Source organism: Stenella coeruleoalba (genome assembly GCF_951394435.1).
Source record: "Stenella coeruleoalba genome assembly, chromosome: 11".
NCBI classification, from domain to species: Eukaryota; Metazoa; Chordata; class Mammalia; order Artiodactyla; family Delphinidae; genus Stenella; species Stenella coeruleoalba.
Genome location: NC_137157.1, coordinates 55773045 through 55794244, shown reverse-complemented (window position 1 = coordinate 55794244; position 21200 = coordinate 55773045). Strand labels below are relative to the sequence as shown.

The 21200-nt window shown below is 35.8% G+C and overlaps 1 protein-coding gene across 5 annotated transcripts in view; it reads left to right on the top strand.

Moving 5' to 3' along the window:
• Window positions 1-21200, top strand: part of SLC16A7 (solute carrier family 16 member 7) — a 163097-nt gene that overhangs the window by 39523 nt on the left and 102374 nt on the right. For 2 of the 5 annotated variants that reach the window (XM_079936631.1, XM_079936627.1), the window contains exons 2-3: window positions 6515-6675; window positions 18527-18624. The exons of 1 other annotated variant lie outside the window; for it this stretch is intronic. The gene's annotated coding sequence lies outside the window, so the exon portion shown is untranslated. The remainder of the gene's footprint in view (window positions 1-6514; window positions 6676-18526; window positions 18625-21200) is intronic. 2 more of the 5 variants (XM_079936628.1, XM_079936629.1) reach the window with 2 other exon arrangements.

Here is a 21200-nt window from a genome sequence, read left to right as displayed (position 1 = left end):
ATTCCAGATCTGCCAACTCCTGAGTGCATGTTCTTAAATATTGCTTCAGGGCTGCCTGTAAATGACCTTGTAGGTTGTGCAGGGCACAACTCCAGGTGTCCGCCTACACACTGTACACATTGTGAGTGCTCCAAGACTGTCCTGGTAGGTGCACACACAAAGAAGTGAATTCTAATGCTTTTAAGTGTTATTTATTTTTACATTTTTATTGCATGGTATACAGTGAGTGATGGGAACCTGGGCAGGGATTTCTTTCCCTCCCTCCCTCCTTCCTTTCTCCCTTCACCCCCTCCCCCCCTTTCCCCCTTCCTTCCTTTCTCCCTCCCCCCTCCCTCCCTCCCTCCCTTCCTTCCTTCCTTCCTTCCTTCCTCCCTCCTTTCTTTCCAGCAAGGACATGCCTGGATGTAAATTCCATTGAGGAAAGGATGGAATTCAACCAAAAGGTTGTTTCTTGCCTGTTGTTATTTCCCATATTCTAGTGCAGCTAATGCTCTTAGGAGAAGGAAACTGCCCCTTTAGAAGTCCTCCTTCAGGTAGTGTTAGTGAAAATCGTATAATGCCACCCATTCTTTTTCTGAGGCCTGAGGCCAGAATATTCTCTCACTATTATTTATTATTGTCATGGAGCCATTAGCTTTTGCCATTAGAAGCTATACTTATACTAAAGGTGTTAACAGCTGGATGTATGTGCTCCAAATTCTCATTACATGCTGCCGACCTCTCCCTATAAATCTCAGCTTGGAGATATCAGCTTTCTACTTGTTGGCTCTAATTGGAAAGTTCTCTGCTATATCCAGGTACAGAATGTACTATCAGAGCTTGAATTTCTGCCCCTTATTAACATTGCCTTTGTGACTTATTTCCTCAATTCTCTTTCCATTGGCAATCCGGCTGAAACAAATTCCTCAGTTTTATATACAAAGTGAGCTTGTGGTAGAACACATTACAAATCATGCAATGCAATAAAAGAGAGCACAGTCTAATACTTTTACCATTAGAGAATATTAAAATGTCCTTTACTAATTAATTACTTGCACACCATTTTTTCACTTAATAATTTAGAAATAAATTCATGCATTTTTCATCAGTTTGAAACTCATTTTACAGTTAAAAATCCAGCTGTCAAGTATGCAATAGGAAATTTCATGAAGAGTTTGTGAGGAGTTGTGTTATAATTTCCTGAAACCTACCTACACTTCAAATGGTTTCTAATTTTATGGATATGGAAACTAAAGACTCTTGTGTAATCCAGAGGTGGCAAAGGGAACGTTTGTGACTTGATTCATCTGTCCATCAGGAAAAATATTTCCCTGAGAGAATCCTTTAGATTTCCCATATATTTAAGCTGGTGACTTTTCCGATGGTGTATCATTATATCCTTTTTTTGAAGTAGGAAGCCTATATACCATACTTAAAAACTCTTAAACACTCAAACATTTCTGTTCTAGGTTCTTTACATATGTTAATAATGACATACTAGAAATCAGTGTTACTCAGAAAGATTCATCTTAAGTGCATACTTAGAAGTATTTTTGTCTTCAGTAGATATTTAAATATTTAAACAGTTACTTCTCAAATTTCAATCAAAAAGCACTTACTTTGAAATAATTGTGTAGGGTATGCTGAATGTGAGTTTTGTTCTCCTTGGGTTTTAATTTATTTTTTCTATGAAAAATTGATTAAACAGTTTTCAAATAAATGAAGCTCAAGCTTCATGAGGCCATGAGGTAAAATGATCAAAACTGTATAATTTCTAAATTAAGATCTATGTAGAATTATGATATTTCCAAGAAATTAAACACGAACACTTCCTTTTTCCTCAAATGAACTTATTTTCCCTAGCATTAATATCAAGAAAATAGGACAAATTTTAACTTAGAAAAATCTTCATTATTGAAGTTTGAGGTTAAATAATCATCCTCTTTTTGGAAGAGGATGGAACAAAATTTTTCCAGGCCTTTTCTGATTAAGTTATTCTACAGAACATTTAGACTATGTGCTTCTCTTATATTTGGTGACAAAATATGTGTACAAAATAGGAATTTATTATTGGATGTTGTTACTTTCAGAATTAGAGGGGTGCTGGGCAAATTCAGCTGAAGAGACAATAGGTATATTAAAAGATAAACTTCACTCTGTATGACAGACTCTAGGTCCATCCACCTCACTACAAATAACTCAATTTCGTTTCTTTCTATGGCTGAGTAATATTCCATTGTATATATGTGCCACATCTTCTTTATCCATTCATCTGTTGATGGACACTTAGGTTGCTTCCATGTCCTGGCTATTGTAAATAGAGCTGCAATGAACATATTGGTACATGACTCTTTTTGAATTATGGTTTGCTCAGGGTATATGCCCAGTAGTGGGATTGCTGGGTCGTATGGTAGCTCTATTTGTAGTTTTTTAAGGAACCTCCATACTGTTCTCCATAGTGGCTGTATCAATTTACATTCCCACCAACAGTGCAAGAGTGTTCCCTTTTCTCCACACCCTCTCGAGCATTTGTTGTTTCTAGATTTTTTGATGATGGCCATTCTGACCGGTGTGAGATGATATCTCATTGTAGTTTTGATTTGCATTTGAGTGAAGTAAGTCAGAAAGAGAAAAACAAATACCGTATGCTAACACATATATATGGAATCTAAGAAAAAAAAAAAAAAAGGTCATGAAGAACCTAGAGGTAAGATGGGAATAAAGACACAGACCTACTAGAGAATGGACTTGAGGATATGGGGAGGGGGAAGGGTAAGCTGTGACAAAGCGAGAGAGTGGCATGGACATATATACACTACCAAACGTAAAATAGATAGCTAGTGGGAAGCAGCTGCATAGCACAGGGAGATCCGCTTGGTGCTTTGTGACCACCTAGAGGGGTGGGATAGGGAGGGTGGGAGGGAGGGAGACACAAGAGGGAGGAGATATGGGGATATATGTATATGTATAACTGATTCACTTTGTTATAAAGCAGAAACTAACACACCATTGTAAAGCAATTATACTCCAATAAAGATGTTAAAAAAAAAGATAAACTGAGGCATATTAAAATTCTTAAGCATTTGAGCAAAAAGCTATTGGAATTAGCACCAAACCAGAAGAGGTTAGGAGTGCTCCGCCAACAGGAGCCTAGGAGACACTTTTATAGAGAAAAAGCAGAAGCAAAGTAAGGAAGTTGTTGGCTGGCTACGGCTTACAGCCTAGCCGGCTGCTTGTGATTGGTTGTCTTTCGTGTTTTGATTTCATAACCGTGAGGCACTCACAAGCATAGATTTTGTTTGCTTACATAGACCTCCGCAGCGTTACAGCCAGCACAGTCTAACGGCCTCCCTGTTTAATTAATTTAACAAGAAGTACACACTTTGGATATGTATTATATTATGAATTTGATTGCATGGATTTAAGAGAGATTTCAGCTTTCACGTGGCATCAAACACACTGTGTTAATCCACATGTTACTCTCTGAGCGCATAGACCTGACATTATTTTTCAGATAATATGTAGATTGTGAGAAAATAATTCCTGATTTTGAAAACTTAGAAAATTTTGTTCCTATTTCCAAAATGGATCTGTGCTAGTCAAGTACCACTGACCTCTTTGCTCATTTCTTTATATAGCAAATGGAGACCATGGTTAAGAATAGTCAGCTTCTACCTTTTGAGTATTAAAGAAGAAACTATCACCAGGTCACACCGCTTAATTGTAAACGTGGTCTTTTCTGGTTTAGTAGAAAGGTTATCTTTGTTTCAACCTCAGATTGCCCTTAGTAAAAGAAGCAGCTCCCATTCTGATCTTTTTGGGTGCACATTGGAAGACAAAGGAAGAAATGTGTCACAAATATTAAAAACTGTTAAAAGTGCATAAACGTAGGATACCACTGAATGTGAATCTGTAATCTGTAATACCCACATAAATGTCTCGGGCTCAAAGGACACTACCAGAATGCATTTGGCGACAAGAGAATTTTTTCCCCAAATACTTTTAATACAACAATAATCTGATATTTTATAGTGACTAGTCATTTCCACCTCTTTGCCTCCCTGCTCTTTTATCATTCTATTTCTCCGTTTCCTCCTTCTTCTTTCTGTCTTGGCATTCCCCTAAAAATAGGAGTGTATTCTTTTATCGTGGTCATTGCCTTTTATTTTTTTAAGTTGCCATTATTTTCCAATCTTGTGATTCTTGTTTTATAGGAACTACAATTCTGGATGGAGGAAGAATTTTAAAAATAAAGTTTTTAATAGTACTTCCTTTTTTGTTGCATTTCAGTGGGTTAATAACTTTTTCTGAAAGAAATATAATTGATAGTGCTGTGTGTTATCAAGTGCTAAGCTGTCTGCAAGTAGTATATCATTTTATTATTTCAATGACCTATGAAGTATTTCTATTTTGCAAAGGAAGAAACTTTGACTTTCGGAAGGTTAACTAAATTTTCCAAATTCACATAGCTTGTTAGTGGTTGGCCCAAGAAAAGACAGATCCTGACTCTTAATTTTTAAATATTCTGCAAGTAATTCTTGGATGTCTTAGAATTAAGCATTACTTAAATAGTTTCTCAGTACATCAAGTATAAATATTAAAACCTCTTCCATGATAATCTTTTAGAAAAAAAAGTTTATATGTTTCTAAAAAAGTGGACTAGAATCTCTGATAACTGTGTTTGCTTATAATTAACATAGGAAACATAGTATTAAGTACTTGTATGAATATCAGATTATAAGAACAGCAAAAGTATTTTCATGTGTTCGTATTTCTGTACCTTATCTATTAATACATGAGTTGCATTATACCTTGGTTGTTGACATGATCTGAATTAGCAGAGTTCTGTTTTCAGCTTCAAATACTGATTTGGTAGTTTGCAATCCAGTCCAGTTTTTATCTATCATTGGGAAGTATCAACTCAGTAATACACACCTGACCAAATTTTATAATCCTTTAGGCTCATGGGCTCTGACTTTGAAGCCTTTAAAAAATATGTTGGGGCTTCCCTGGTGGCGCAGTGGTTGAGAGTCCACCTGCTGATGCAGGTGACACAGGTTCGTGCCCCGGTCCGGGAAGATCCCACATGCCACGGAGCGGCTGGGCCCATGAGCCATGGCCGCTGAGCCTGTGCGTCTGGAGCTTGTGCTCCGCAGCAGGAGAGGCCATAACAGTGAGAGGCCCGCGTACCGCAAAAAAAAAAAAAAAAAAAAAAAAAGTTGGTTTTGTTTTCCAAAGATTCTTAGCAACTCCAAGACTTGGTCCAGGATTTGAAAGCTAATTTTTCATAATGCTCTTGCAGTTCTTACCATCTTTCTTTGATTTTATCATTCCCTATCCTGGAAATTAGTCTTTAGTTTGCTCTGTTACTTTTTGTTTGCTACAGTGTATTGTTGTGCCCCTGTCTTATTCCTCCTCTTATAATGTTCTTACAGATTATTACTGTTTATATGCAATAAAACAAACACAAAAACAACCCAAAACTACAACCCAAACTCTTTGTGATAGTGAGGGAGTTGAAACCATGCTGTAAGACCAAAGTGATGTAGGAAAAGACAGTGTTGCCAACAAAGAATGGCAGCCATTGTCACTGGCTCATTCTCATCGTGGGCTTAAAATTCACATTTCTACTTAGAGCAACATCAGCAGATGCTAACCCATGTTTCAGCCTTGTGCCAAATTTAAATGCTTGTAAGGAAACTCAGAAATACTGCTAGAAACGAAGGAGGCATTAGACTTATGCAATTTGTAAGCAGACCGAAAGGAAATTTGTGATTTACTCTTTGTTTTTAATATTTGACTTTTGGGGGAGGGTAGATTTCATGATTGCAACTTATACATTCTATTTAAATTTTGGTGACTGTCCCTTTTTTGTCATTGGAAATAATATGTTAACTTGAACTCTGCACTCTGACAGAAAAAAACACCTCAGAATTTCATTTTTCCAAACATTGAGATTGTTCTTTTCATTTTCTACAAGAAATTAAATGACTGAAATTCTGAAAATAATGTAGTGCTTTCTCTAAAATACTCTTGCATTCCATCTACCCAAATAGCACAAGGATCAATGCCACCGTTGGCTACTAAAGCCATTTATCATGCCAAATGTTTGCAATTGTGTAGGATTTATTTCAATGATTTTTTTTTTCTTTTTTACTATTTGACTGACAGATGTAATGAAAGTCATTGGCAGCCCCTATCAAAAACAAGTACTGCTGTGTATTAGCAACTGAAAATACCCCTTTCATCTTGGCAACCTAATAGAGAGCCTGGTATTCTAAATGTCTTCTCAAAAAGAAAAAAACAGAAGAAAAGAAAATTTTAAAAAGAATATTTTGGTGCTCAGGCAAAGTCTCCTCAGAAACCTTTAAACTTCCGTTGTATGGGTTTCTTGAGAGGAGCTGCATGTATGAAAAATGACTTACATGGGCAAATTGAGAAGTCTACAAAGGTTTCTAGTTGAACAAAACACTGAGGGCAACATTTGTATAGAAAAATTTTTAGTATATGTTTGTTTGTTTGTTTATTTTTACAGCTGACCCTTGAACAACAGGGATTTGAACTGCGCTGGTCCACTTCTACAGGGATTTTTTTCAATAAATACATACTAGAGCACTACACAATCTGTGGTTGGTTGAATCTGGATACGGAACCTCAGATACAGAGGAACTGCGGGTACGGAGGGCCGACTATAAGGTATACTGGGATTTCCAACTGCATGGAAGCTCAGCGCACCTAACCCCTCTGCATTGTTTAAAGGTGGATTGTATATACATACACGTATTACTTGAAACAATCGTGTATAAACTCTTTAAGCTTTTTCTCTGCCTTTATATTGGAGCTGTGGTAGCTGCCAGGATACGTTGTAGTAAAATAGCACACACAAAGTATTTGTTTAGGTAAATCTGTATCCTGCACCCACCTCTTCCATCTCAGAGGCCTTCCCTAGTCACATTAGCTAAAAGGACCATTTCCCCCAACCCCTTATTCCTATGATACTTTAAAAAAATTTACCTCATACAAAGCAATCCTTTTAATTTGTCCGTTTGTATCCCCTACTAGGGCAGAGTACATTGTGTGTTGATTTTCTGCCAGATTCTCCTGAGTCTAGTCTTATACATAACATGCACTCATGCACTATTCATTCATTCAAAAATAATTCTTAGTACTTGTCTTGAGATGGGGAAAATGTGACGAACAAAAATGAAGACCCTGCCCTTATGGGACACGAAACTCTTTGTATTAAAAAGTAAATTTTTTTGATAGTTCCAGATTTATTCTATAACCGTGCAATAGTTTCTAGGGCTCTTATTATATATGTGTCAGAATAGAAATAAAGCTAGTCTCTTTTTTTTTAATGTTCCCTTTATAACTTTTCTGCCTTTATTCCAGGGAGTCACTTTAGCATGGGTAAACATTACCGGTTATCATTGTTTCTTACTTTCTCCATTTGTGAAAAGAGGGAGCCAATTCCAAGGCTTTTCTACAGCCCAGGGCTTAATAAACCATTATCAATTGTGCTTTCCAATGTGTGTCAGTTTCTCTTTATAGAGAGCCTTTCTGGCCTTTTCCTACATGTTACTAAGAAGGCAGTTTAGAGTTTGTTTGGTGGGAAGATGTGCAGTAATGTTAATAGTCCACCATTTTGGAATATCGGTATTCTATCCAAGTAACCTGAAACACTGAATAAAAGTCTAACAAAACAGACGTTTCCTAATGTTGCTTTAAATGGTGTTTTAAGAAAAAAATGTTTGAATTTACAGTTTCCTTTTTAAATTAAATTTATTTATTTTATTTTTGGCTGAGTTGGGTCTTTGTTGCTGCATGCGGGCTTTCTCTAGTTGCAGCAGGCGGGGGCTACTCTTCGTTGCAGTGCGCGGGCTTCTCATTGCAGTGGCTTCTCTTGTTGCAGAGCATGGGCTGTAGGTGCGTGGGCTTCAGCAGTTGTGGCGCGGGGGCTCAGTAGTTGTGGCTCACGGGCTGTAGAGCGCAGGTTTAATAGTTGTGGCTCGTGGGCTCTAGAGCACAGGCTGAGTAGTTATGGCTCACGGGCTTAGTTGCTCCGCAGCATGTGGGATCTTCCCAGACCAGGGCTCGAACCCGTGTCCCCTGCATTGGCCGGCAGATTCTTAACCACTGAGCCACCAGGGAAGCCCTGAATTTACAGATTTTTAAGATTGTAACCTTAATTTATTTTAACTTAAACACAGTCTAATATAAAACCTTTCCTACCCATTTTTGTGCTGGAGTAATACTTTATGAACTGATGTGACAAGAGTTGCAAAAGTTGCTGTCTTAGCGTTTCCCGTACGAATACACTGTCATTTGTTTCTTTGCTTCATACTGACCCTTGGGCCTGGAATGTCCTTCCCCTTTTCCTTTTAGTTCACTGGTTCCTTTCTATCTTTTAAGAAACATTGCTTTTTCTAGGATTCTGTCCCTGTCCTTACTTACCTGAGGCTGGTTAATTATCATAAAGCCATGCACATCGTTATTTCTCAGTGTTTTCATAAAGCCATGAGCATAGTTATTTCCTTTATCACATTTTTCATAATTATTTATTTCTAGCTTTGCATCCCCTAATTAGTCTGTGAGCTCTTTGATCCTAGAGACTTTATCGTGCTCTGGTTTGTAACGATCTAACCCAACACGGTGTGTGGCACAAAGATTGTCGGAGACTTTTCAGGTGGCTATAACAAACTACCACAGACTGGGCAGCTTATAAACAACAGAAATTTATCTTTTATAGTTCTGGAGGCTGGAAGTCTGAGATCAGGGTGCAACATGGTCAGGTGAGGGCCCTCTTTCAGGTCGCTGATTTCTTATATCCTCATATGGTGGGGGAAGTGAGCTAGCTTTCTGGAGGCTCTTTCATAAGGGTCCTAATCCCATTTCTAATAACCTTCCAAAGGCCCTACCTCCTAATACCATCATCTTAGGTGTTAGATCTTCAACATAGAATTTTGGGAGACACAGACATTCAGAACAGCATAGATCATGCTCAGTATATGTCCATAAATGGATGAATAAAAATTAAGGCTTAAGATTGGATCCAATTCTTTGTGCAGAGGATAGAGCCTCAAAGAAGGTATAGTCCAGAAGGGAGAATACAATTCAACAATGATTACTTTTTCCATTATGATAATCGCTGAAGTTATGAAATATAGGGGCAATAATGAAATGAAAGTTGATTAGGGAAGAGCATGCAATTTAGGCCAGAAAATTGAACTGACAATGAACTCAGATTATGGTTATGGGGACCAATTGAGAAGGATTCTTGAATGATTATGAAGAATTTGCAAGGAGTGTACCGAGTAAAGAATGATGAAATTTAATTGAAAATAACTTGTTGAAACTTTATAATAATTGGGAAAATAGACACGAAGGTGTAGGAAAATTCATTTTAATGCTGTAAATTATTGATGAATTATCACTGCTAGCATATGCTCAAAATAGACTTATGTTGTCAATTTTTAAAAGCCCTTGGATAATTTAGATTAATATAATTCACTTAAAATCTATATAAAATATTAATAAGTGACATTACCCACCACATTAAGACCTTGCTCCATGTCATGGACTGTGCTGCATACTTTTGTATACATTATCTTTAATACTTAATCCAGTGCAATTGTTCACATTTTACAGATGAGAAAACAGAGGGTTAGAGAGTTCATTCCACTTGTCTTTGATCACACAATTCATTAAATACCAGATCTGGCATTAAATCCATTCCATTTGAATTGAAAGTTTGTGCCTCATTACACTACACTGTCATATACGCCAGTGAGTCCCTGAAGTATGTATACATTTTCAGCATGAGCTTAAAGTGTCAAGCATAAGTGTATATAATTTAGTTATCTTTTACATGGTCACTCATTCATTCATTTATTCATTCATCAAACATTCATTGTCTCTCTAGGCACTGAGCAAGGTACTGCATATAAAACACATTTGCATGCTCTTTTGGAATTTATAGTGGAAGAGAAAGGCATTTAGAAATATAAATAACTATGTAATAACAATCTTGATAAAGTCTATGAAGAAAAATACAGTGCCTTTTGTTAAGTAGATTACAGAGCAGGGTTCACATGTACTTACTTTCCCGTGGGCAAAGGTAATTAGATTTACAATATAGCTTACTGTAACTCAAGAAGATGCTTAAAATAGCTCTAGATAAGTGGTACCACACCAGTGTAATCAAGCCGAACAGTTTGAAAACATTGCTCTTCCAGCAGTCTTTCGACAGTACAAAGGGAATTTTGGTGAATTGAAGAAAATTGTCCTGACAGGTTTTGAAACTTTACCAAATGTCATGTCTGTATTTCAGCTTTGGAAGGTGACTTTGGAACTCTCTCTACAATGACCTACATCTGTTCACAAAAGATAATAAATATCCATGAAGATGATTATTGCGCTGCCCTTTAGAGAGCAGTATCTATCCCGCTGCAACTCTGAGTATGTGGGAGATTTTGAACTAGACATATTGAGAGAGTACTCGATAAGTTTGAATATTTGGCTTCATGTATTGCTAACATTTGGCATAAAATCTAAACAGCAGTAGAACAGGAGAATTTATATCATTTAAGACCTACTAAAGCTGAATGGCCAAACTAAAACAAACAACGAAAAACATTTTTAAAAGGCAAACAAAGCAAGGCAAAACAATGTGAAACTTAACCAGGTGTTAATAGCAACTTAGGTCCTGCCTTTATTGTAGTTCAAAGGTTATGACAGCCTAAATTTCAATTTCAGAAGTTACCTTAGGCCTGTGTTATAATGATGTTATAAGTAACTGGCACTTAAGGAATTTGTGAAAATTGCAGAAAAAGCAAAGTCAGTGATCTCTGTTGTTTTTTTTCTCACCAACAAATGTGTGTTGTAGTTTGACTTTTCTTTCTGCCTTCTCCGTTCAAAATCTGTTCATAAACCGATGGAAGTCTGGTAATTTCCTGACAGTTGGAGGTACTTTTGTAATTATCTGTAAATCTGAAAGGCTTGAGACTATTTATTAGCTGTCAGGGAGCCATTGAAATGCTTTTCATGAATTAAGTGGAAATGTATGTTAAAGATAGAAGTTAAGCAAGAAATCCGATATCATAATTGAAACTCATTGTTGTCTATCAACTCTAGGTATTGTAAGTCTATTATCACCCTATTATCACCTTTCCTGAGAGTTCCTTATCCTGTCAGTACTTCTCAGTATCCTCTCCCTTGTCTTTCTTTCCTCCTCTCACAAAAGAGGAATTGTTAAGTTGGGTCTTGAGGAATAAATAGGAGCTTTGCTAACAGAAAAGTGAGAAAAGGATTCCTTGATAGGCACTGACTTCTACCAAGGCAGTAAAAACATGAAGGTATGAAACAGCATGGGCTAAGCTGAAAACTGAATTAATTCAGTGTTGTTAGAACATATAGTGCAAGGCAAGAAGTGACAGTAGAGAACGATGGGGGAAGGGGTCAAAACAGATGGCAAAACCATCCAAGATCAAGAAGAACTTATCGTATATTAGGTGAGGGCCTATTTGGTGACCAGGAAGGGGCTTACCTCTACTACCAGGGCAGGAGGGAATGAATGAAGGATTAATAGAGATACAGAAATGTGCACAGATAAGAACACATTTGTGAGATTTCATGCCTGGTCAGATGGTTTTCATTTTCTTTGCAAATAAGAAGCCTGGTTAACCACAGGTGATGACAGAGTGGTTAGGAAACTTGAGGAGAGAGGAAGCTGTTTAGAACTGTATTAGAAAGGAGAGGAAGGTACCAAGAGGTGTGAAAACAGCTTACTGGGAGAGGCACTGAGAGTCCTGCTAAAACTGAAATCTATGAATGTGTATTGGCATCCGTCTGTGCACTTAATTTATATTTTTAGAGCTCTACTTAGTACTCTAATTGTACGGCCCATTTTTGACTTTGGAATTTTCAGGTTCCTTGTTACCAGAAGACAAAGTTGACTTGAGAACATTGATGATTATAGATGATATTAATATTTATTGAGTGCTTATTGTGCTAGGAATTGTGCTTAGTACATTATGGACATTGCCACATCTATTACCCTCTTTCCTATGAAGTATAAGTATTATTCCCATTTTAAAAAACAAACTGAGAATCCTGTTAAGTAATTTTCCCAAGGTATTTTACCAATGAGAAGCAGAACTAGGATTTGAATGAAGATCAGCATTGCAGCTGAGTAGAAAAAAAATTGAGGTTAAAAAGCGCTAATAGTTTGGGAGAAGATGTAAGTGTCAAAACAGTGGAAAATTTCAGGGAAATTCCAGGACAGAATTGGTGGAAATAAGGTTTTTAGTGTTGTATAAAAGACGGGAAGCTAATTGGGAATCGGAATGTCAATGCTTAAGACTCCAGTAATAGAAGCATTCAGAGTGCCCATTAGCTTCAAGTTGGAAGTGAGTTACTGAAAGGAGAGTAGAAGTGGAGGTTGTGGATTCTCTGGCTAGGTTATTGATCACAGTGCATGATTATTGATCAGTATTGATTATGGTGAGACTTTGGAGTGAAGAGAAATGGATTTTGAAGAAATGATCTGAAGGATGATAAGTCCTAGTTTTCAGGATGATATAACTTGATGAAATGAACTTAAATGAAGAAAGATTTCTTTGTATGAGTTGAAAAAGTAATGACAATAAGATGGAGAGTGGAACTAGGATTATGGTGAGCCTCTGTTCTGGACCTAATGATATGGAATTAGCATGTATTCAGGAGGACTCAATATAAGTCAGGTCTTCAAGGAGAAAAGATCATGGAGAGAATGCAATGTCTAGGTTAGGAATAAGGAAATTTATTTGAAAAAAATGGGAGCTCTAGAGGATACAGTGAAAAATATTGGGAAGGACATCAAGAGGGGTGGAGTAGGGTGGAGAGTATGAACCAATAGGAAAAAATAGTGTAGTTGTGTGAGTATGAGACTGAGAAAGAGGATTAGTGATTAGAAGAAACAGTTAATTTAGGACCTGAGAGTATCAGAGACAGAGGCATCAGTGGAATCTGATGGCTTCAAATTTGTAAATGGAGCTTTGGTTTAAAGGTGTTTATCTATTTTGATTCCAAATAGTGCCATGATTTGACTTCAGCCGCATTAATATTTGAGCTGAGTGTGGCGCTGTCCAAAGTTCTGTAGGTGTTGAGCTGATGGAGGTACCTTGCTGGTCGGTCGTTCAATATAAGATCTGGATTAAAAATAACTGGATTTATGCTTCTGGTTCTGTCACCTGCTTAATAATATTTTACTTAAAAAATCTAATATTGATATTAGTACATATTACTTAGGCATCTTTTTCTAATATTTCACTTATTCAAAGCATCACACTGCATTAATATTTAGTGTTTAGGATTGTATATCATCATCTTTTGATTATTAGGACAGGTTCCTACTTAATGATATTAATTTCTATTGCTATATTTAAAAACAACATAGTCTTACCTAAGCACTTGAATAACTGTAACACAAATTAAGAAATATAAATGGGGTCTGTAGATTTACTTTTTCCAAAATGTATGGAAAAGAAAGGTGGCTTATAGAAAATAAAGTAGATACAACATCCTCAAGTGGATTTTCTCCAAAAATTCATCAGATTTTAGCACTGCAAGTGTTTTTACACATCACATAGTGCATCCACTCATCAATGCAAGCATTCAAGGTCTTTTTTTTTTTTTAACATCTTTATTGGAGTATAATTGTTTTACAATGGAGTGCTAATTTCTCCTGTATAACAAAGTGAATCAGCTATACATATACATATATTCGCCATATCTCCTCTCTCTTGCATCTCCCTCCCACCCTCCCTATCCCACCCCTCTAGGTGGTCACAAAGCACCGTGCTGATCTCCCTGTGCTGTACAGCTGCTTCCCACTAGCTATCTATTTTACATTTGGTAGTGTATACATGTCCATGCCACTCTCTCACTTCGTCTCAGGGTCTTTTTATGAAAGATATATCTTCTAACTGTATGGTAGTTGTGGAAAGAGTGAGCAAAATTGAGGTGGGAATGTTGGCTCCTGCCCCTAAAATTGTGTAACCCTGAAAACTTGGCTTCTCCAAGCCTAATGTTCCCTGTTCTATAAAATGGGAATGCTAGTATTATCAAAGAGTAATTGAGAGGATTGCAGCAGCCCATTTAACTTTTAGACACCTCTAGCTATCAGAGGTTATATTTACATGGAACAAAACTCTGTCTCTCTCTAGTTTTCTAACATATTTGCTGTACTTCAACTTCCTGGAATTGCATTAGGAAGCTGAAAAATCATCTTAACACTAAGTTTCACACAGAGTTTAATTTTTGATGTTTATGCAGCAATCAGGGCTTTGACAACTCAATAATAACAATGGTTTATTTTCCCCAAAGATAAGTATTGAACCCAACATACATAGGCAATGCTATGTGGAAGCCCCCCCAGGCAAAATCAGTCATCAGAGGAGTCATGTATATCCCAGGAACCATCTGCTTTCATGGCCCTGCTGTGCTCAGGTGCAGGCTGGGAGCAGCCTGTGGGAAGTGTGGATTCTGTGCAAATCCAGCAAAGGGTTTCAGAGCTCAGCAGATTGTGCCCTTGGTCACTTACACTGCATCTAGCTGGAGGTCATGGAAGCACCTTGTTCAGGACACCACATCATATGTGTCCACCCTAATCATATGTAAAAATAATATTGCTAAAGGGTCTGGTGTACACTTTGTTTCACAGAAGAAAAGATAAATGTAAATTTGGCTGTAGGGAAGACAGCAGCTAATAGGAGCTCCTATACATTTTGCTTTCTTCACATTTCCCCATGCCAGCCCCCTCATAGCCACCTCCACATGCATCATAAAAGTATGGTGACACCAACAAGACAAACTGATTAAGACATGCTTTTGCAATGTGGTTTGGCTTCAGCCTTCTTCATGGTTAATTTTCAATACAATACTTAAAGAAATTATATTTGTTTTCAATGCTGATCAACTTTCTTTCATTTTTGACTTCTCACTTATCAGGCTGGTGATTTACATCTCCATAACAAAGATACGTGAGCAAGAATTGTGCATCGATATTTTTGCTAAAGTTCTGCAGTCACAAATTTCTGTTCTTCTGTCTTCTCACTTTATGTTTATTCTAAGATGGTTTCAGTCATTTCCTTGAATTATGTAATTTTGGTGTACTTGTTTACAGATTTTAGGTTATACTACTTATTAAGGAGTGCAATAGAATTTCTTCAAGTCGGCCATGAAAATGGCTACTTACAGTAGCTGTAGATAGTGTTTCTGTAGTTGTATATTACAAGGCTTTGGAGAATCTGCCTCCTGTGACTTTCAAAGCTCACCCTTTGAATAAGAAGGACTTACTCTTTAGCTTTGTCCTAATGCCTTCACATTCTACAACCTTGGGTCAGTCAGCCCCTTGTCAGCTGATGTGATTCTACATTTTTGCTTTGATCATTAATCACTCACTTTAAGTTCTCCTTTTGTACTGTTTGCTATTTGCTTCCAAAACAAACATGCTTTCTGTGCTTGTGAGGAAAGGAAAGGAGAAAGAGAATTAAAAGAAAAGAGTAGGTGGGTTCTCAGTTATTTTTTGCTTTATTGCTAATGCTAACTACTATCATAAAGTTTGGAATTATGATTGAAGTATTCGTGAATAATTCATTCAAGGAACTTTTTCTTAAGCCCTAATGAACACTGAGTATTTCCAAATACGACTGGATGATGCTATTAAGTTAAAGGGGAAAACTCTCTCCTAGAAGAGTAGGTTTATCTGCTGTTTCTTCTGAAAATTTGAATGTGGATTTGCATAGTACTAAATATTCTTTTTAGCTCTACTATGTTTTCTAAAATAGCTTCTTATTTTTGGAGGGCTTTTTGTCCATTTTGTCAAATATATCAATAAATTTACCTATTTTAACTAATGTAATTTTTAATTTTTATCACTCGGTAGTAACCAACCATGTGTAAACATGAATGATATATTTTCCTCCTCTACATCACACTTCTTAGCCCCTTTAATAAGAACCTTTATAAAAATAAGATCATGAACCCTGGGTAATGTATTTTAGTTGCAACAAAAATTCCTAAGTTAATTAATTATGAGATGACTGTACACCAGACATAGAACTTCATGACACCATGAAGTATTAAAATACTGAATTAGCTGCTGGTTCTTTCTAAAAAGTATGGCCATTTAAATCACCTAAATAATGGCCTCTGAAATTACAGAATTAAAAAATTATATTTTTTCTACCTGATAATTGGATAAGAGATTGGAAATTAATATAAACTTCCAGGGGCTGAGAGATTCCTGGGTTTTTTTTTGCTTCCTTTTCTTGTTTGTATTGATTTTCACTATAATGGATCAAGGAATTTCTTTTAGCTTCTGGACTTTTCTAGAAGTGCGCTAAGTTTTGGGTATTGGTTTTATAGTAAGGGACCTATAACACAAATTGTTTTTTTCAATAAGTAAAAGCCTTTGTCAAACTTCTCTGTGATTTAGCCATTCATGTTTCAGAAGGTCACATATACTAACTTTTGTACAAGGTGAAGTTTACTCAGAAGGTCAAAAGGCATGCCAAAACAAATAGAAAGCATTTTATTTCATTTTAACTACATCTCTTTAAAAAAAAAAAGTGTTTATTTAATGGATATGATCACATGACTGTCAAATTAGTCCTTTCTTTTTTTTTTAAACATACCAGCTCACAAGCACGTACCTTTTAAGGTCTGTGGCCTGTTTCTGTTTAAAAAAAATAATAGTAAAAGTACTCAATAAAGCAAATGAGAAAACTTTTGCTGCCCTATTTTTCACAACAAAATACTGTAAATTAAGATAATTCTGGTACTCTGATGTTCTAGAGTCAAATCAGGGAATTTCTAAACTCAAACTGTTAAAATAAGTTTATAGTTAAGATACAAAGGAAAGAAAGAAAACTTCCTTATCTCATTATTCTCAAATGTTAGTAACATTATTTTATCTAACATGAGAATCAAAATATGAGAGACATTGCTTTTGGGGCATGGGGTAAATAGTGAATTACTCAAATAATACTAATATATCATTGTATCTACACATGAAATGAATTCAGAATTATGTATTTCAGTGGTAGTCACTGAAGCAAAAAATTAAGTGTAGTAAGATGTTATGTCCTTAAACATGTTAACTATATTATATAAATTTTACTTATTGTGGTATAATAATACCAGTAATTTTGTAAAATATATTTTAATATTGATTCTAAATTCAAATAAATTTAATTGTCACTACAAGGAAGTTCTTCACATATATTATAGAACTGACAAATTTTCATGAGATATTTACTAAATGAGACAGTTATATGTGCATAGTCTGCTTTTTATAGTCTTGGAACTTCCACAGTAAGCAGATTGACTGCCAGTCTGAAATTCCTTCCGTTTTAGACTACAATGACAAAGTTCTCCGGTCAAACCAGGTAACATTGCAAGTGCTATCTCAGTGACATTGTATTATCTCTGTTCTCTCCTCTTAGTCTTTGCTCCTGTGAAATATATTTCAATAATCTTTGCGCTACACCATACTCTGTAAAACAATCTGATTTCTCTGGATCATATCTAAAAGTTGATTAATTATATTGGTTAATAATAAGACAAATAGGACTTATGTTCGTAAATAAATCTCATATTTTTCAAGTCAGGAATAAGCAAGGATCTAATATTTATTCATCTATATAAACTAATATTTTTCATTGTTTCAAGTACCAACTATTGATAATAATAATAGTTCTTATTATATTCTTCTTTTTCTTCTTCTTATTTTGTTGCCAAACACTATGCTAGTATTTTACAAAATATTAACTGACTTAATTTAGTAGTCATGATTCTGAGTTAAGTACTACTACATCCCCTTTTTTTTCCAGGTAAGGGGATTGGACAGAGAAGTCAAAAACTTGTCTTAAGGTCTATATAATCAAAGAACATACAAAGAATTGATGGTCAACTTTTGACGATCGTTTTCAATATCGTCAATATTAATATCAATATTAATAATCTTACTGAAATTCTCTTCAGTTTTCAAATTAATATATTTAATGTAAATAGCCTTAATGAATTTATGTAAAAATTTCAAGTTATTGATTTATAAACATACACATACACACACATTTATTTATCATCCTACCAAAAGTGGAAAGAAAAGCCTCGCAAAAGTTAAAGACAAGTTATTGTTTGTTTTGAAGTCCCTGATACTTTGGGCTGAAGTGAATCTCTTTGATGTTTCCACAGGAATTCCTCTACACTTTGGGAAATATGACTTAGGACAGAAAATATAAAGGCAGGCACAAATAAAGGCAGTCACCATAGTTATGATGGGTTAGTGGTGATATGAAGTAATTTAACTAAACAGTCTGTCCATATCTAAAGAGGGCCTTGAAATAAAACCTTGGAGATTTAGAAAAGGCAAAGAGCAATTTCAGCCAGTGCAAGAGAAAGCTACATGCTATCAACTCTTTCAGAGATGGAGTTGGATACCTTTTTCATTTTTCTTTTTATCATGCATCTCGATATTTGGGTGATTATTCTTTCATTCTTTTAGGAGTCACTCTTAAGATGTGATGCTTTCCTGTGAAACCTTAGACACAGGAATCTTGGAAACCAAAGGACTCTAGGACTCTGTGCCAATAGAGCTGCTTTGTGAGTACCCTCAGCGTATAATAACGTTTTCTTCTGTCTGAGTCATTCTAAGTCATGCCGCTGTGGAACTGGTGGATCTTAATGTGAACGGGAATGTTAGCTTGGCTGGTGTTTAAATCCATTTTCAAAACTAGAACAGATTTCAAAGTTGGCACTTTTAGCTTTTAGTCCTTCTATGAGTCTATATTCTGTGTGATCTTGGTCAAGAGATTAAGCTTCAGTTTCTCTGTATATAAAATAGAGCTAAATATAGACTTCTTTCACTGAAAGGATATTATAAAAGTAGTAAATTTCAATAATAATAATTATATTATGTTATTATTACTAATATGAATGCAGGTTTTAAAATAAAGGTGGAGGCTTTAGGTATATACTTTTATTATTATCTTTGTCATTTGCACCCTTTAAAAAATAACTATATTTTGAACAAAAATGTTTATGTTGGGAGTTCTCGTATTCATATTTTATTTGTATTGATACATACTCTTTATTACTCACAAAGATTTAATCTAACTTGACCCTCAAAACAATCCTGGTGTAAAGGAGGTCAGGGATTATTATCCCCACTGTGCAGATGAGAAAACTGACCCTCAGCACTGTCAGTGTCTTGTTCAAGACTGTATAACTAGTAACAGAGAGAATTTGAAGTCAGATGTTCTTAATAACCAGTCTATGCTCTTTTCAAAAACTATATTTAATTGGCCGAATTTCCTTTTTGCATTTGGATTGCTACATGCTTTACATTATGAGTATTGTGATAAATTTACGAAGTTGTATCACCTGTTTGTCAAGAACAGTTCCTAGACCAACTGTATGGTTATATTCTGCCTTCATTTTCATGTTCATGAACACATCTTCGTATGTCCAGGTGGTAGGCAGAATAGTGGCTCCCCACATCCTAATGCCTTCACCCTGTGAATGTTATGTTGCATGGCAAGGGAGAAGTAAGGCTGCTATTCAGATGACCTTGTGATTATCCTTGATTGTATGTATGGGCCCAATGTAATCACCAGGGACCTGAGAAATGAGAGAAATGGCATGAAAAGGATTCAGCCCAGTGTTGGTGGTTTGAAGATGGAGGAATGCAGCCAGAGTCAAGGGATGTGGGTGGCTTTTAGGAACTAGAAAAGGCAAGGAAACAGATTGTTCCCTTGGCCTCCCACTAACACCCTGATTTTAGCCCAGTGAGATTTCTGACCTCCAGAGCTATGAGATAATAAATTTGCATTGTTTTAAGCCAGTACATTTGTGGTAGTTTATTACAGCTGCGATAAGAAGCTAATACAGCCTAACACTGTGAGATTAGGTGACGAAGCTTGAGAGTAGAGTGGTTTATGCCAGGGTGACTGAAATCAGTCACGGGGAGATTTGCCTCTGTGGTGTGTTCATTTTATTGTCCCATGCTAAGCATATAACTGTTGAAGTAGGTTGTAATATGTCATATAGTTCCTTTTGGATACATGGTTCACTAAGGGAACGGACTTGTCCTTGCCTATTCCTTATTAGTTAAGAGCACAGACTATGGATCCTGAGTATATGAGTTGACACTCTGGCTCTGATTCTTACTACAGGCATACTTTGTTTTACTGCTTTGTACTTTATTGAGATTCCCAGATATTGCATTTTTTTTCAAATTGAAGATTTGTGGCAACCCTGCATCAAGCAAGCCTAGGCACCATTTTCCCAACAGCATTTGCTCACTTTGTAACTCCGTGTCACATATTGGTAGTTTTTGTAATATTTCAAACTCTTCACCAGCAAAATGATTACAACTCACTAAAGGCTCAGATGATGATCAGAATTTTTTAGCAATGAAGTAGTTTTTAATTAAGGTATGTACATTTTTAGACATAATGCTATTATTGCACACTTAATGGACTACAGTATAGTGTAAACATAAATTTTATGTGTGCTAGGACACCAAAAAATTTATGTAACTTGCTTTATTTTGATATTCGCTTTATTATGGTGGTCTGGAACTGAATCTGCAATATTGCTGAGGTATGCCTGTAATTATGACCTGCCAGAGCGTTCGACTTTTCGTCTGTGAAGCAAAGACAGTAAAAAGCATCTTTTTCATAGGGTTGCTGTGAGACTGAACTGTGTTAATTTATGTTACGTACTTAGAACAGTACTTGGCACATAGTAGGAGCTATATAAATATTAGCTATTGTTATTATTATTACTTTTATTCCTTAAATACTGTATTCTCTAGGGTCACAGTCTTTGTTTTCATGGATAGACAGGAGAGTGTCCAAAATCTTGGGGGGAATGCTTTTGGGGTAGAAGGATTTTAATGAAACTAAATTCTGTCAATTTCATAATTTATCTAACATAATTTTTAAAAATTATATATATTTGATAGCTAATATTTAATATATTTTAAAATAACATATATTTTACTTTTCTTTTTTTAATTGAGGTATAGTTGATGTATAATATTATATACGTTTAAATGTACAAAATAGTGATTCACAATTTTTAAAAGTTATATACTCCATTTATCATTCTTATAAAATAGATTAAAATCTTTTACTTTTAAATAACTCCCTTCCTTGTCTGCTCTCATTATCACA